The sequence below is a fragment of the Zootermopsis nevadensis genome, unplaced genomic scaffold (assembly GCF_977971745.1).
Source record: "Zootermopsis nevadensis isolate Lab colony 2312 unplaced genomic scaffold, Znev_1.0 Znev_ptg000045l, whole genome shotgun sequence".
Lineage (NCBI taxonomy): Eukaryota > Metazoa > Arthropoda > Insecta > Blattodea > Termopsidae > Zootermopsis > Zootermopsis nevadensis.
The window spans coordinates 2,256,441-2,271,680 of record NW_028259177.1 but is presented as its reverse complement, the minus strand read 5'-3'; the positions used below and the strand labels follow the sequence as shown (position 1 = coordinate 2,271,680).

The 15,240-nt window shown below is 37.2% G+C and overlaps 1 long non-coding RNA gene across 35 annotated transcripts in view; it reads left to right on the top strand.

Moving 5' to 3' along the window:
* The window catches only part of LOC147871640 (uncharacterized), a 96,489-nt gene that overhangs the window by 59,847 nt on the left and 21,402 nt on the right, over positions 1-15,240 (top strand). For 30 of the 35 annotated variants that reach the window (XR_015538596.1, XR_015538599.1, XR_015538595.1 and 27 more), the window contains 8 exons: positions 1,950-2,074; positions 3,385-3,503; positions 5,016-5,209; positions 7,279-7,403; positions 8,703-8,821; positions 10,322-10,515; positions 12,584-12,708; positions 14,019-14,137. This is a non-coding gene — a long non-coding RNA (uncharacterized LOC147871640). Of the gene's footprint in view, positions 1-488; positions 672-1,949; positions 2,075-3,384; positions 3,504-5,015; positions 5,210-7,278; positions 7,404-8,702; positions 8,822-10,321; positions 10,516-11,122; positions 11,306-12,583; positions 12,709-14,018; positions 14,138-15,240 lie in introns of all 35 variants that reach the window. The other 5 variants (XR_015538570.1, XR_015538571.1, XR_015538580.1 and 2 more) reach the window with 5 other exon arrangements.

Genomic DNA, 15,240 nt, shown 5'->3' with positions numbered 1-15,240 from the left:
TTACAATAATTCACTCTGATTTGCATTTTTTGGTAACTGGTAAGATTTTAATTGTAAATATTTCAGTGTACTGTTGTCTTTTTCAATTATTTTACCCACAAATCTAAGAACTAAATCAGTTTTGAAGATACGTTGCATGTGAAAATGTGTGCGCTATAATACTAATACGTTTGAATCCAGCAAATACTGAACTTTTCTGCCTTCGTAGACTTTGGACGTCCATGGATATTTGTGTAGCTAGCAGCAAAAATGAATTTCTTCTTGGCTTTTACCTGTTGTCTATCTTCTTTAGGTCAGTCTGAATAATATTAAAACTTTTAATGACTTCCGTGTAAAAAGACCTTTTGCTACTCTGATAACTCAGAATAATGTGATGTTAATTTTCTCACATTAATTTGTATGTCGTTGTTAATAAGTAGGAGGCTAAATGTTTATGTTTTGTGTTTATACAATTTGGTAAAATCAATGCATTGCTTATATACTTACAGGTAGATTTTGATTAATCGGGTGTTGAGGAGGATATTTGGGCCTAGGAGAGAAGACAATGGGGCGTGGAGAAAACTGCACAATGACGAGCTTAAAAATCTGTACTGCTCCCCCAGTATTGTCAGGGTGATTAAGTCGAGAAGATTGAGATGGGCGGGGCATGTAGCGCGCATGGATGGGACAAGGTGTGCACCGGGTATTGGTTGGGAAACCTGAAGGAAAGAGACCGCTGGGGAGACCTAGACATAGATGGGAGGATAATCTCAGGCAGGATCTATGGGAGATAGGAGTTGAAGGAGAATGGATTTTGTTGGCCCAGGACAGGGTCCAGTGGAAGGCTTTGGTTAATTCGGTGATGAACCTTCGGGTTCGGTAAGCCATCTAGTTAGTTAGTTAGTTAGATTTTGATTACAGTTTGTTATTGTCAGTGTTGGTAAAATTCAATACAATTTTAAGAGCTAGCCGAGATTTTAGGGACCAAACGTAATGTGGTTGCCATGTGTTGCTGCATTTAACAGTACATTGCAATCAGGTCTTTTCTCATTGTGATTATGAATTAATGACTGCTGCCTCCATTATAGCATTATTTGTAGATGAATGTTGACATCGAGGATGTATTAATTGGTACAGCTCTTCTCTGGTTTAAGAGTATTACTGAATGTAATTGCACATTATGTATGAAGCTTCATTCTTTAGGTTTCAAAATCCTAAATTTTTGTTTCTGTAACAATACATGCTCTGGTCCAGTGGTTTTGAAATTGCGGGTCAGAATGAATTGTGAGGGTGCCTTGAAAGGGTCGCAAGCTTAACCTTTTCCTCACTGATTGTTGCATTTGTAACCACACTTGGAGGATACAATCAGGATCTTTGGTTAGCGTATGAACTGTAGTGATCTGATATGAACAGTTACATTATTTAATAAAACTATTAATAAGGTAGTATATTTGCGTCATATTGTGAATTAGGTTGATATTTTAATATTTTTTCCGTCAAATCACAATTTTTAATAAGATAATAAAATATTTAAAATATCATTTCACGTTCCGCATCGAATGATCGATTTACAAATTGGAACGTCTCTTACGACATGTTTCGGTTATATTTAACCGTCCTCAGGTATAAATTAGATTGGTAAATCTAAAACTCGAATTACAATCATTTACAATGTTATGCAGTTTATTGAAAATGTTATTATCAGATTACTCTTATATATTAGAACGAAGGTATTGTTTTTTATATGGCGTGGTTCATCTGATGTTCAATATTAGTCGGTGATGAGTTGATAGAGACATGACGTGTCTAGCGGAAGACATCTAGAAGTATTACTGTGTCGGGTCGAGGTTTAATACTGAATAGGATGTGCTGAATGGCAACTGCCTTGTGAACTGTATCTCCCCTCTTTTATGCATATATCGTGGAGTAATATTACCAAGAGATGGCAGACCAAGTTATCTGAATATTAGTGTTTCAGAAGAGCAGTTGTGTGTGTGATGGGGAACCAGCTTAGGTGGAGTTGGAGATGTGAAGAACCAGACAGAATGAAGCACCTGGAATGTTTGTGACTTGGATAAGGAAATGCATTATTCAGGTATGTTAGGGAGTAGAGTTTATTTACATTCCATAGATCCTTATTAGGACTAAACTAAAGGATGTTGTTCATTGATGAACTTGCAGGCACTGTAAAGCAACAGACTGGAGACGCTGATGTTGCAGCTGTAACTAAAGGAATTCAGACATTAAAGATCCCAAATAGGACAGGTTGTGGGACTAAAGGAATGAAAACTGTAGTAGAAACCAACTATTTATAAATTTTTCCTGTAGTGATGTTGCTTGGAACACAATTGAAGGTGTGATAGCGCATGTAATATAAACAAAAGTTTTGTTCTCACTGTAGACAGTTTTCCACTCTAAAATGAAAAAGATGTTTCTATCAGAAAGATTCTGATGTGTTTTTATGTTCAGTAAGACAAATATAATAGGAAGCATACTGGCAGTTTTAGTTATGTAATGTGATATCATCGAAGGCCAAGTTGAAGGAAAGCGAGGACTGGGAAGAAGACTGATACAGCTAACCGACGATCTGAAAGAAGGAAAGAAGATGAAGTTCCAGGAATTAAAACGAGAAGCTGAGAATAGGGAAAACTGGAGAGCTCTTTTTGGGCAGAGCAATGGACCTGTCGTAAGACAGAACACTGAATAATAATAATAATAATAATATAGTAAAAATTTGTGTCATGGTATTAAGCTTTAGTAAGAATCCTTTACATAAGATTGAATGAAAATACACTTGTTCTAGTCACGCACAACAGAATAGTATTGCGTGCCCACTAAGCAGTGTTATAAATTTGTGTGTAACTAATTTAAAATTGAAATTCATTAGTAAACCACTGTCAGCATAAGGAATAGCTTTCTGTTTCTGTCCATGATAATGTCACGGAGGATATTTACTGACAGACTACCGACGTCCATCTTCTGGCATTCGAAAGAACAGCTTCATTATTGCTTTTCAGGTGATGTCATAGTTATCTTTAGTAATCTTCCACCTTGTCCATAAATTTGTTGGCTCTCCGGTCTGTATTCGGTCTGTGGCCTCCTCGATTCTCCTCTTCCATTCGGTCCTCTGTTAGGTCCATCTGTCCGAGGCTTTGATTGAGGTGTAGTAAGTGATCAGTATCTTAATTTGTAAGTATTCCTTTGAGATGGCCTCCAACATGTGTCTAGCAAATCTCGTGTGAGCTCCTTTTAGTCATATTTCTTAATATCCACTTCAGTATTATATCTCATTCTTGTTCTAACCAGGAAGTCTAAGTAATTACCTAGTTGGTGGGCGTGTGCTAGCATTAACAGAGTGACTGTGACTGGTTGTGCTTCAACTGGATATTTCTTGTTATGTTCCAGACAGGCGTTGTTACATCAATGGACAACATTGTTCCTTTTAAGTACCTGCAGTTGCCACAGACAGAGCAAGACAATACAATGGCCTTCCAACTAAGTATTCAACTATTTTCAATTGCCAGGTAATACACAGAATCTGTTACATGCAATATTGTATTCATATTGAATCAATATATATTCATACGAAACAATCTCTACCAAAATGTACACGGAAGAAACTACTGCTGAGCAGACGGACCGAGCTTTAACACGACTTGTGTTCATGGTTCATCAATTTGATGCGTGCTCAAGGTTCTACTAGAAGGACGGTAGATTTATCACCTCCCTAAGCACTGCAGCTTACCTTATTTGATAGAGGAGTCTCAATGAGCTGACCTCTTGCTTCTAAGCAAGCCTCGCTCCTCTTCTATGGCTCTCCGGTCCATATTCCGTCCATGGCCTCCTCAATCCTCCTCTTCCATTTGGTCCTATCCTCTGTTAGGTCCGTCTGTCCGAGGCTTTGATTGAGGTTTAAAATCATCTTCCTTTTTAAAGTGCAACCCCCAACCTGGAGGACCTGAGTACCTGTCTTAGTCTGACCTCTCCCCCCTCGACCAATCTGGGTAGGGAGGCCCTACCAGCAGCTATGCTACCGCCAACATACCAAGCAAGCCTTGTGCCTTCTAAAATTATTTCTTCACACGTGATGGAGTTGCTATCTTGAAATATTAGCAGTCTCCCTTGGAATATTGCTAGTTTTCGCAAAGAACGCAAAGTACCATCTGCACAACAGACAGAACATCGCAGTCTCAAAATTTGGATGTAAGAATTTAAGAATTTGTGTAACATAATTTTGTGAGACAACAAAAACAGTCTTATGTCTTGGTAAATAGCGATACATAAAATACCAAAGGTGTTTCACACGACGTTAAGAAGAATAATGTAGTTGAATGCGTGTGTTGAGATAACGGACGACACTGCATTCAGCCTTAAAAATTGTGTAAATATTTATAATTCAGGCTCTGAATATCCAGGTGTGCATTCTAAGCAATAAATTTGAGACAAATAATTGCAAATATAATATAAATAGATTATGGACGGATACCAGGTAATATCACACTGTTGTGAGACAGTGGTGATGATGGAAGCCTGTTTGTCCTGTATGCAAGGTGTGTACTGTCCTGAAAAATGTAATAGAAGCTAGTTGGTTAAATTTGTGGTTCAATTCACAATCATCACAGCTATGCAATTCTTAGAGCATTGTTACATAAAATAAGACAAGCCTTTGCAATTTCCAATTGCCTCTGGAATGTGAGTAAAATTAATTGTTTACCCACACTCCGAGACACTTCATATTACAAAGTCAGAAAATGTCAGTGGCCTGAAGTATATTTTACTTTGTGTCCATATGCAAATTTTTATTTTCATTACAAAAATTCTGATATCGTGCTCAGGAAGGCGGTTGATCGATAACTTTGAAATTAAATTTTTGTGTTGGAAATTTAATTTTAAAATAATTTTTTAACTTAACTGTACTTTTCCAGATCAAATAATAAGTCACAAAATGGTTTGAAATGATCTCAGTTCTTATTTTCTTGAATAAAGAATATTTATAAATTTAAAATGTATTTTGTTGTTCATTGATGAAATCGCAGGCACCGTAAGGCAACAGACTGGAGACGCTGATGTTGCAGCTGTAACTAAAGGAATTGAGACATTAAAGATCCCAAATAGGACAGGTTGTGGGACTAAAGGAAGAAAAACTGGACTTGTCAACGCTTCGGAACAAAATTGCCATTCATTATGATGTGGAATTTAAACCTTCACCATTTCCAAAGAGGCTTTTGAGGTGTGTATAGCCCCATTATATTTTGCATACGATATGTACAGGTAAACTTTGTATGATTTTTTTATGGGATAAAGAATAATAAATATGTTAACATTAGTTTCAAAATGGTTTTATTTGGTTTTACAATAATTCACTCTGATTTGCATTTTTTGGTAACTGGTAAGATTTTAATTGTAAATATTTCAGTGTACTGTTGTCTTTTTCAATTATTTTACCCACAAATCTAAGAACTAAATCAGTTTTGAAGATACGTTGCATGTGAAAATGTGTGCGCTATAATACTAATACGTTTGAATCCAGCAAATACTGAACTTTTCTGCCTTCGTAGACTTTGGACGTCCATGGATATTTGTGTAGCTAGCAGCAAAAATGAATTTCTTCTTGGCTTTTACCTGTTGTCTATCTTCTTTAGGTCAGTCTGAATAATATTAAAACTTTTAATGACTTCCGTGTAAAAAGACCTTTTGCTACTCTGATAACTCAGAATAATGTGATGTTAATTTTCTCACATTAATTTGTATGTCGTTGTTAATAAGTAGGAGGCTAAATGTTTATGTTTTGTGTTTATACAATTTGGTAAAATCAATGCATTGCTTATATACTTACAGGTAGATTTTGATTAATCGGGTGTTGAGGAGGATATTTGGGCCTAGGAGAGAAGACAATGGGGCGTGGAGAAAACTGCACAATGACGAGCTTAAAAATCTGTACTGCTCCCCCAGTATTGTCGGGGTGATTAAGTCGAGAAGATTGAGATGGGCGGGGCATGTAGCGCGCATGGATGGGACAAGGTGTGCACCGGGTATTGGTTGGGAAACCTGAAGGAAAGAGACCGCTGGGGAGACCTAGACATAGATGGGAGGATAATCTCAGGCAGGATCTATGGGAGATAGGAGTTGAAGGAGAATGGATTTTGTTGGCCCAGGACAGGGTCCAGTGGAAGGCTTTGGTTAATTCGGTGATGAACCTTCGGGTTCGGTAAGCCATCTAGTTAGTTAGTTAGTTAGATTTTGATTACAGTTTGTTATTGTCAGTGTTGGTAAAATTCAATACAATTTTAAGAGCTAGCCGAGATTTTAGGGACCAAACGTAATGTGGTTGCCATGTGTTGCTGCATTTAACAGTACATTGCAATCAGGTCTTTTCTCATTGTGATTATGAATTAATGACTGCTGCCTCCATTATAGCATTATTTGTAGATGAATGTTGACATCGAGGATGTATTAATTGGTACAGCTCTTCTCTGGTTTAAGAGTATTACTGAATGTAATTGCACATTATGTATGAAGCTTCATTCTTTAGGTTTCAAAATCCTAAATTTTTGTTTCTGTAACAATACATGCTCTGGTCCAGTGGTTTTGAAATTGCGGGTCAGAATGAATTGTGAGGGTGCCTTGAAAGGGTCGCAAGCTTAACCTTTTCCTCACTGATTGTTGCATTTGTAACCACACTTGGAGGATACAATCAGGATCTTTGGTTAGCGTATGAACTGTAGTGATCTGATATGAACAGTTACATTATTTAATAAAACTATTAATAAGGTAGTATATTTGCGTCATATTGTGAATTAGGTTGATATTTTAATATTTTTTCCGTCAAATCACAATTTTTAATAAGATAATAAAATATTTAAAATATCATTTCACGTTCCGCATCGAATGATCGATTTACAAATTGGAACGTCTCTTACGACATGTTTCGGTTATATTTAACCGTCCTCAGGTATAAATTAGATTGGTAAATCTAAAACTCGAATTACAATCATTTACAATGTTATGCAGTTTATTGAAAATGTTATTATCAGATTACTCTTATATATTAGAACGAAGGTATTGTTTTTTATATGGCGTGGTTCATCTGATGTTCAATATTAGTCGGTGATGAGTTGATAGAGACATGACGTGTCTAGCGGAAGACATCTAGAAGTATTACTGTGTCGGGTCGAGGTTTAATACTGAATAGGATGTGCTGAATGGCAACTGCCTTGTGAACTGTATCTCCCCTCTTTTATGCATATATCGTGGAGTAATATTACCAAGAGATGGCAGACCAAGTTATCTGAATATTAGTGTTTCAGAAGAGCAGTTGTGTGTGTGATGGGGAACCAGCTTAGGTGGAGTTGGAGATGTGAAGAACCAGACAGAATGAAGCACCTGGAATGTTTGTGACTTGGATAAGGAAATGCATTATTCAGGTATGTTAGGGAGTAGAGTTTATTTACATTCCATAGATCCTTATTAGGACTAAACTAAAGGATGTTGTTCATTGATGAACTTGCAGGCACTGTAAAGCAACAGACTGGAGACGCTGATGTTGCAGCTGTAACTAAAGGAATTCAGACATTAAAGATCCCAAATAGGACAGGTTGTGGGACTAAAGGAATGAAAACTGTAGTAGAAACCAACTATTTATAAATTTTTCCTGTAGTGATGTTGCTTGGAACACAATTGAAGGTGTGATAGCGCATGTAATATAAACAAAAGTTTTGTTCTCACTGTAGACAGTTTTCCACTCTAAAATGAAAAAGATGTTTCTATCAGAAAGATTCTGATGTGTTTTTATGTTCAGTAAGACAAATATAATAGGAAGCATACTGGCAGTTTTAGTTATGTAATGTGATATCATCGAAGGCCAAGTTGAAGGAAAGCGAGGACTGGGAAGAAGACTGATACAGCTAACCGACGATCTGAAAGAAGGAAAGAAGATGAAGTTCCAGGAATTAAAACGAGAAGCTGAGAATAGGGAAAACTGGAGAGCTCTTTTTGGGCAGAGCAATGGACCTGTCGTAAGACAGAACACTGAATAATAATAATAATAATAATATAGTAAAAATTTGTGTCATGGTATTAAGCTTTAGTAAGAATCCTTTACATAAGATTGAATGAAAATACACTTGTTCTAGTCACGCACAACAGAATAGTATTGCGTGCCCACTAAGCAGTGTTATAAATTTGTGTGTAACTAATTTAAAATTGAAATTCATTAGTAAACCACTGTCAGCATAAGGAATAGCTTTCTGTTTCTGTCCATGATAATGTCACGGAGGATATTTACTGACAGACTACCGACGTCCATCTTCTGGCATTCGAAAGAACAGCTTCATTATTGCTTTTCAGGTGATGTCATAGTTATCTTTAGTAATCTTCCACCTTGTCCATAAATTTGTTGGCTCTCCGGTCTGTATTCGGTCCGTGGCCTCCTCGATTCTCCTCTTCCATTCGGTCCTCTGTTAGGTCCATCTGTCCGAGGCTTTGATTGAGGTGTAGTATCTTAATTTGTAAGTATTCCTTTGAGATGGCCTCCGACATGTGTCTAGCAAATCTCGTGTGAGCTGCTTTTAGTCATATTTCTTAATATCCACTTCAGTATTATATCTCATTCTTGTTCTAACCAGGAAGTCTAAGTAATTACCTAGTTGGTGGGCGTGTGCTAGCATTAACAGAGTGACTGTGACTGGTTGTGCTTCAACTGGATATTTCTTGTTATGTTCCAGACAGGCGTTGTTACATCAATGGACAACATTGTTCCTTTTAAGTACCTGCAGTTGCCACAGACAGAGCAAGACAATACAATGGCCTTCCAACTAAGTATTCAACTATTTTCAATTGCCAGGTAATACACAGAATCTGTTACATGCAATATTGTATTCATATTGAATCAATATATATTCATACGAAACAATCTCTACCAAAACGTACACGGAAGAAACTACTGCTGAGCAGACGGACCGAGCTTTAACACGACTTGTGTTCATGGTTCATCAATTTGATGCGTGCTCAAGGTTCTACTAGAAGGACGGTAGATTTATCACCTCCCTAAGCACTGCAGCTTACCTTATTTGATAGAGGAGTCTCAATGAGCTGACCTCTTGCTTCTAAGCAAGCCTCGCTCCTCTTCTATGGCTCTCCGGTCCATATTCCGTCCATGGCCTCCTCAATCCTCCTCTTTCATTTGGTCCTATCCTCTGTTAGGTCCGTCTGTCCGAGGCTTTGATTGAGGTTTAAAATCATCTTCCTTTTTAAAGTGCAACCCCCAACCTGGAGGACCTGAGTACCTGTCTTAGTCTGACCTCTCCCCCCTCGACCAATCTGGGTAGGGAGGCCCTACCAGCAGCTATGCTACCGCCAACATACCAAGCAAGCCTTGCGCCTTCTAAAATTATTTCTTCACATGTGATGGAGTTGCTATCTTGAAATATTAGCAGTCTCCCTTGGAATATTGCTAGTTTTTGCAAAGAACGCAAAGTACCATCTGCACAACAGACAGAACATCGCAGTCTCAAAATTTGGATGTAAGAATTTAAGAATTTGTGTAACATAATTTTGTGAGACAACAAAAACAGTCTCATGTCTTGGTAAATAGCGATACATAAAATACCAAAGGTGTTTCACACGACGTTAAGAAGAATAATGTAGTTGAATGCGTGTGTCGAGATAACGGACGACACTGCATTCAGCGTTAAAAATTGTATAAATATTTATAATTCAGGCTCTGAATATCCAGGTGTGCATTCTAAGCAATAAATTTGAGACAAATAATTACAAATATAATATAAATAGATTATGGATGGATACCAGGTAATATGACACTGTTGTGAGACAGTGGTGATGATGGAAGCCTGTTTGTCCTGTATACAAGGTGTATACTGTCCTGAAAAATGTAATAGAAGCTAGTTGGTTAAATTTGTGGCTCAATTCACAATCATCACAGCTATGCAATTCTTAGAGCATTGTTACATAAAATAAGACAAGCCTTTACAATTTCCAATTGCCTCTGGAATGTGAGTTTACCCACACTCCAAGACACTTCATATTACAAAGTCAGAAAATGTCAGTGGCCTGAAGCATATTTTACTTTGTGTCCATATGCAAATTTTTATTTTCATTACAAAAATTCTGATATCGTGCTCAGGAAGGCGGTTGATCGATAACTTTGAAATTAAATGTTTGTGTTGGAAATTTAATTTTAAAATAATTTTTTAACTTAACTGTACTTTTCCAGATCAAATAATAAGTCACAAAATGGTTTGAAATGATCTCAGTTCTTATTTTCTTGAATAAAGAATATTTATAAATTTAAAATGTATTTTGTTGTTCATTGATGAAATCGCAGGCACCGTAAGGCAACAGACTGGAGACGCTGATGTTGCAGCTGTAACTAAAGGAATTGAGACATTAAAGATCCCAAATAGGACAGGTTGTGGGACTAAAGGAAGAAAAACTGGACTTGTCAACGCTTCGGAACAAAATTGCCATTCATTATGATGTGGAATTTAAACCTTCACCATTTCCAAAGAGGCTTTTGAGGTGTGTATAGCCCCATTATATTTTGCATACGATATGTACAGGTAAACTTTGTATGATTTTTTATGGGATAAAGAATAATAAATATGTTAACATTAGTTTCAAAATGGTTTTATTTGGTTTTACAATAATTCACTCTGATTTGCATTTTTTGGTAACTGGTAAGATTTTAATTGTAAATATTTCAGTGTACTGTTGTCTTTTTCAATTATTTTACCCACAAATCTAAGAACTAAATCAGTTTTGAAGATACGTTGCATGTGAAAATGTGTGCGCTATAATACTAATACGTTTGAATCCAGCAAATACTGAACTTTTCTGCCTTCGTAGACTTTGGACGTCCATGGATATTTGTGTAGCTAGCAGCAAAAATGAATTTCTTCTTGGCTTTTACCTGTTGTCTATCTTCTTTAGGTCAGTCTGAATAATATTAAAACTTTTAATGACTTCCGTGTAAAAAGACCTTTTGCTACTCTGATAACTCAGAATAATGTGATGTTAATTTTCTCACATTAATTTGTATGTCGTTGTTAATAAGTAGGAGGCTAAATGTTTATGTTTTGTGTTTATACAATTTGGTAAAATCAATGCATTGCTTATATACTTACAGGTAGATTTTGATTAATCGGGTGTTGAGGAGGATATTTGGGCCTAGGAGAGAAGACAATGGGGCGTGGAGAAAACTGCACAATGACGAGCTTAAAAATCTGTACTGCTCCCCCAGTATTGTCAGGGTGATTAAGTCGAGAAGATTGAGATGGGCGGGGCATGTAGCGCGCATGGATGGGACAAGGTGTGCACCGGGTATTGGTTGGGAAACCTGAAGGAAAGAGACCGCTGGGGAGACCTAGACATAGATGGGAGGATAATCTCAGGCAGGATCTATGGGAGATAGGAGTTGAAGGAGAATGGATTTTGTTGGCCCAGGACAGGGTCCAGTGGAAGGCTTTGGTTAATTCGGTGATGAACCTTCGGGTTCGGTAAGCCATCTAGTTAGTTAGTTAGTTAGATTTTGATTACAGTTTGTTATTGTCAGTGTTGGTAAAATTCAATACAATTTTAAGAGCTAGCCGAGATTTTAGGGACCAAACGTAATGTGGTTGCCATGTGTTGCTGCATTTAACAGTACATTGCAATCAGGTCTTTTCTCATTGTGATTATGAATTAATGACTGCTGCCTCCATTATAGCATTATTTGTAGATGAATGTTGACATCGAGGATGTATTAATTGGTACAGCTCTTCTCTGGTTTAAGAGTATTACTGAATGTAATTGCACATTATGTATGAAGCTTCATTCTTTAGGTTTCAAAATCCTAAATTTTTGTTTCTGTAACAATACATGCTCTGGTCCAGTGGTTTTGAAATTGCGGGTCAGAATGAATTGTGAGGGTGCCTTGAAAGGGTCGCAAGCTTAACCTTTTCCTCACTGATTGTTGCATTTGTAACCACACTTGGAGGATACAATCAGGATCTTTGGTTAGCGTATGAACTGTAGTGATCTGATATGAACAGTTACATTATTTAATAAAACTATTAATAAGGTAGTATATTTGCGTCATATTGTGAATTAGGTTGATATTTTAATATTTTTTCCGTCAAATCACAATTTTTAATAAGATAATAAAATATTTAAAATATCATTTCACGTTCCGCATCGAATGATCGATTTACAAATTGGAACGTCTCTTACGACATGTTTCGGTTATATTTAACCGTCCTCAGGTATAAATTAGATTGGTAAATCTAAAACTCGAATTACAATCATTTACAATGTTATGCAGTTTATTGAAAATGTTATTATCAGATTACTCTTATATATTAGAACGAAGGTATTGTTTTTTATATGGCGTGGTTCATCTGATGTTCAATATTAGTCGGTGATGAGTTGATAGAGACATGACGTGTCTAGCGGAAGACATCTAGAAGTATTACTGTGTCGGGTCGAGGTTTAATACTGAATAGGATGTGCTGAATGGCAACTGCCTTGTGAACTGTATCTCCCCTCTTTTATGCATATATCGTGGAGTAATATTACCAAGAGATGGCAGACCAAGTTATCTGAATATTAGTGTTTCAGAAGAGCAGTTGTGTGTGTGATGGGGAACCAGCTTAGGTGGAGTTGGAGATGTGAAGAACCAGACAGAATGAAGCACCTGGAATGTTTGTGACTTGGATAAGGAAATGCATTATTCAGGTATGTTAGGGAGTAGAGTTTATTTACATTCCATAGATCCTTATTAGGACTAAACTAAAGGATGTTGTTCATTGATGAACTTGCAGGCACTGTAAAGCAACAGACTGGAGACGCTGATGTTGCAGCTGTAACTAAAGGAATTCAGACATTAAAGATCCCAAATAGGACAGGTTGTGGGACTAAAGGAATGAAAACTGTAGTAGAAACCAACTATTTATAAATTTTTCCTGTAGTGATGTTGCTTGGAACACAATTGAAGGTGTGATAGCGCATGTAATATAAACAAAAGTTTTGTTCTCACTGTAGACAGTTTTCCACTCTAAAATGAAAAAGATGTTTCTATCAGAAAGATTCTGATGTGTTTTTATGTTCAGTAAGACAAATATAATAGGAAGCATACTGGCAGTTTTAGTTATGTAATGTGATATCATCGAAGGCCAAGTTGAAGGAAAGCGAGGACTGGGAAGAAGACTGATACAGCTAACCGACGATCTGAAAGAAGGAAAGAAGATGAAGTTCCAGGAATTAAAACGAGAAGCTGAGAATAGGGAAAACTGGAGAGCTCTTTTTGGGCAGAGCAATGGACCTGTCGTAAGACAGAACACTGAATAATAATAATAATAATAATATAGTAAAAATTTGTGTCATGGTATTAAGCTTTAGTAAGAATCCTTTACATAAGATTGAATGAAAATACACTTGTTCTAGTCACGCACAACAGAATAGTATTGCGTGCCCACTAAGCAGTGTTATAAATTTGTGTGTAACTAATTTAAAATTGAAATTCATTAGTAAACCACTGTCAGCATAAGGAATAGCTTTCTGTTTCTGTCCATGATAATGTCACGGAGGATATTTACTGACAGACTACCGACGTCCATCTTCTGGCATTCGAAAGAACAGCTTCATTATTGCTTTTCAGGTGATGTCATAGTTATCTTTAGTAATCTTCCACCTTGTCCATAAATTTGTTGGCTGTCCGGTCTGTATTCGGTCCGTGGCCTCCTCGATTCTCCTCTTCCATTCGGTCCTCTGTTAGGTCCATCTGTCCGAGGCTTTGATTGAGGTGTAGTAAGTGATCAGTATCTTAATTTGTAAGTATTCCTTTGAGATGGCCTCCAACATGTGTCTAGCAAATCTCGTGTGAGCTCCTTTTAGTCATATTTCTTAATATCCACTTCAGTATTATATCTCATTCTTGTTCTAACCAGGAAGTCTAAGTAATTACCTAGTTGGTGGGCGTGTGCTAGCATTAACAGAGTGACTGTGACTGGTTGTGCTTCAACTGGATATTTCTTGTTATGTTCCAGACAGGCGTTGTTACATCAATGGACAACATTGTTCCTTTTAAGTACCTGCAGTTGCCACAGACAGAGCAAGACAATACAATGGCCTTCCAACTAAGTATTCAACTATTTTCAATTGCCAGGTAATACACAGAATCTGTTACATGCAATATTGTATTCATATTGAATCAATATATATTCATACGAAACAATCTCTACCAAAATGTACACGGAAGAAACTACTGCTGAGCAGACGGACCGAGCTTTAACACGACTTGTGTTCATGGTTCATCAATTTGATGCGTGCTCAAGGTTCTACTAGAAGGACGGTAGATTTATCACCTCCCTAAGCACTGCAGCTTACCTTATTTGATAGAGGAGTCTCAATGAGCTGACCTCTTGCTTCTAAGCAAGCCTCGCTCCTCTTCTATGGCTCTCCAGTCCATATTCCGTCCATGGCCTCCTCAATCCTCCTCTTCCATTTGGTCCTATCCTCTGTTAGGTCCGTCTGTCCGAGGCTTTGATTGAGGTTTAAAATCATCTTCCTTTTTAAAGTGCAACCCCCAACCTGGAGGACCTGAGTACCTGTCTTAGTCTGACCTCTCCCCCCTCGACCAATCTGGGTAGGGAGGCCCTACCAGCAGCTATGCTACCGCCAACATACCAAGCAAGCCTTGCGCCTTCTAAAATTATTTCTTCACACGTGATGGAGTTGCTATCTTGAAATATTAGCAGTCTCCCTTGGAATATTGCTAGTTTTCGCAAAGAACGCAAAGTACCATCTGCACAACAGACAGAACATCGCAGTCTCAAAATTTGGATGTAAGAATTTAAGAATTTGTGTAACATAATTTTGTGAGACAACAAAAACAGTCTTATGTCTTGGTAAATAGCGATACATAAAATACCAAAGGTGTTTCACACGACGTTAAGAAGAATAATGTAGTTGAATGCGTGTGTTGAGATAACGGACGACACTGCATTCAGCCTTAAAAATTGTGTAAATATTTATAATTCAGGCTCTGAATATCCAGGTGTGCATTCTAAGCAATAAATTTGAGACAAATAATTGCAAATATAATATAAATAGATTATGGACGGATACCAGGTAATATCACACTGTTGTGAGACAGTGGTGATGATGGAAGCCTGTTTGTCCTGTATGCAAGGTGTGTACTGTCCTGAAAAATGTAATAGAAGCTAGTTGGTTAAATTTGTGGTTCAATTCACAATCATCACAGCTATG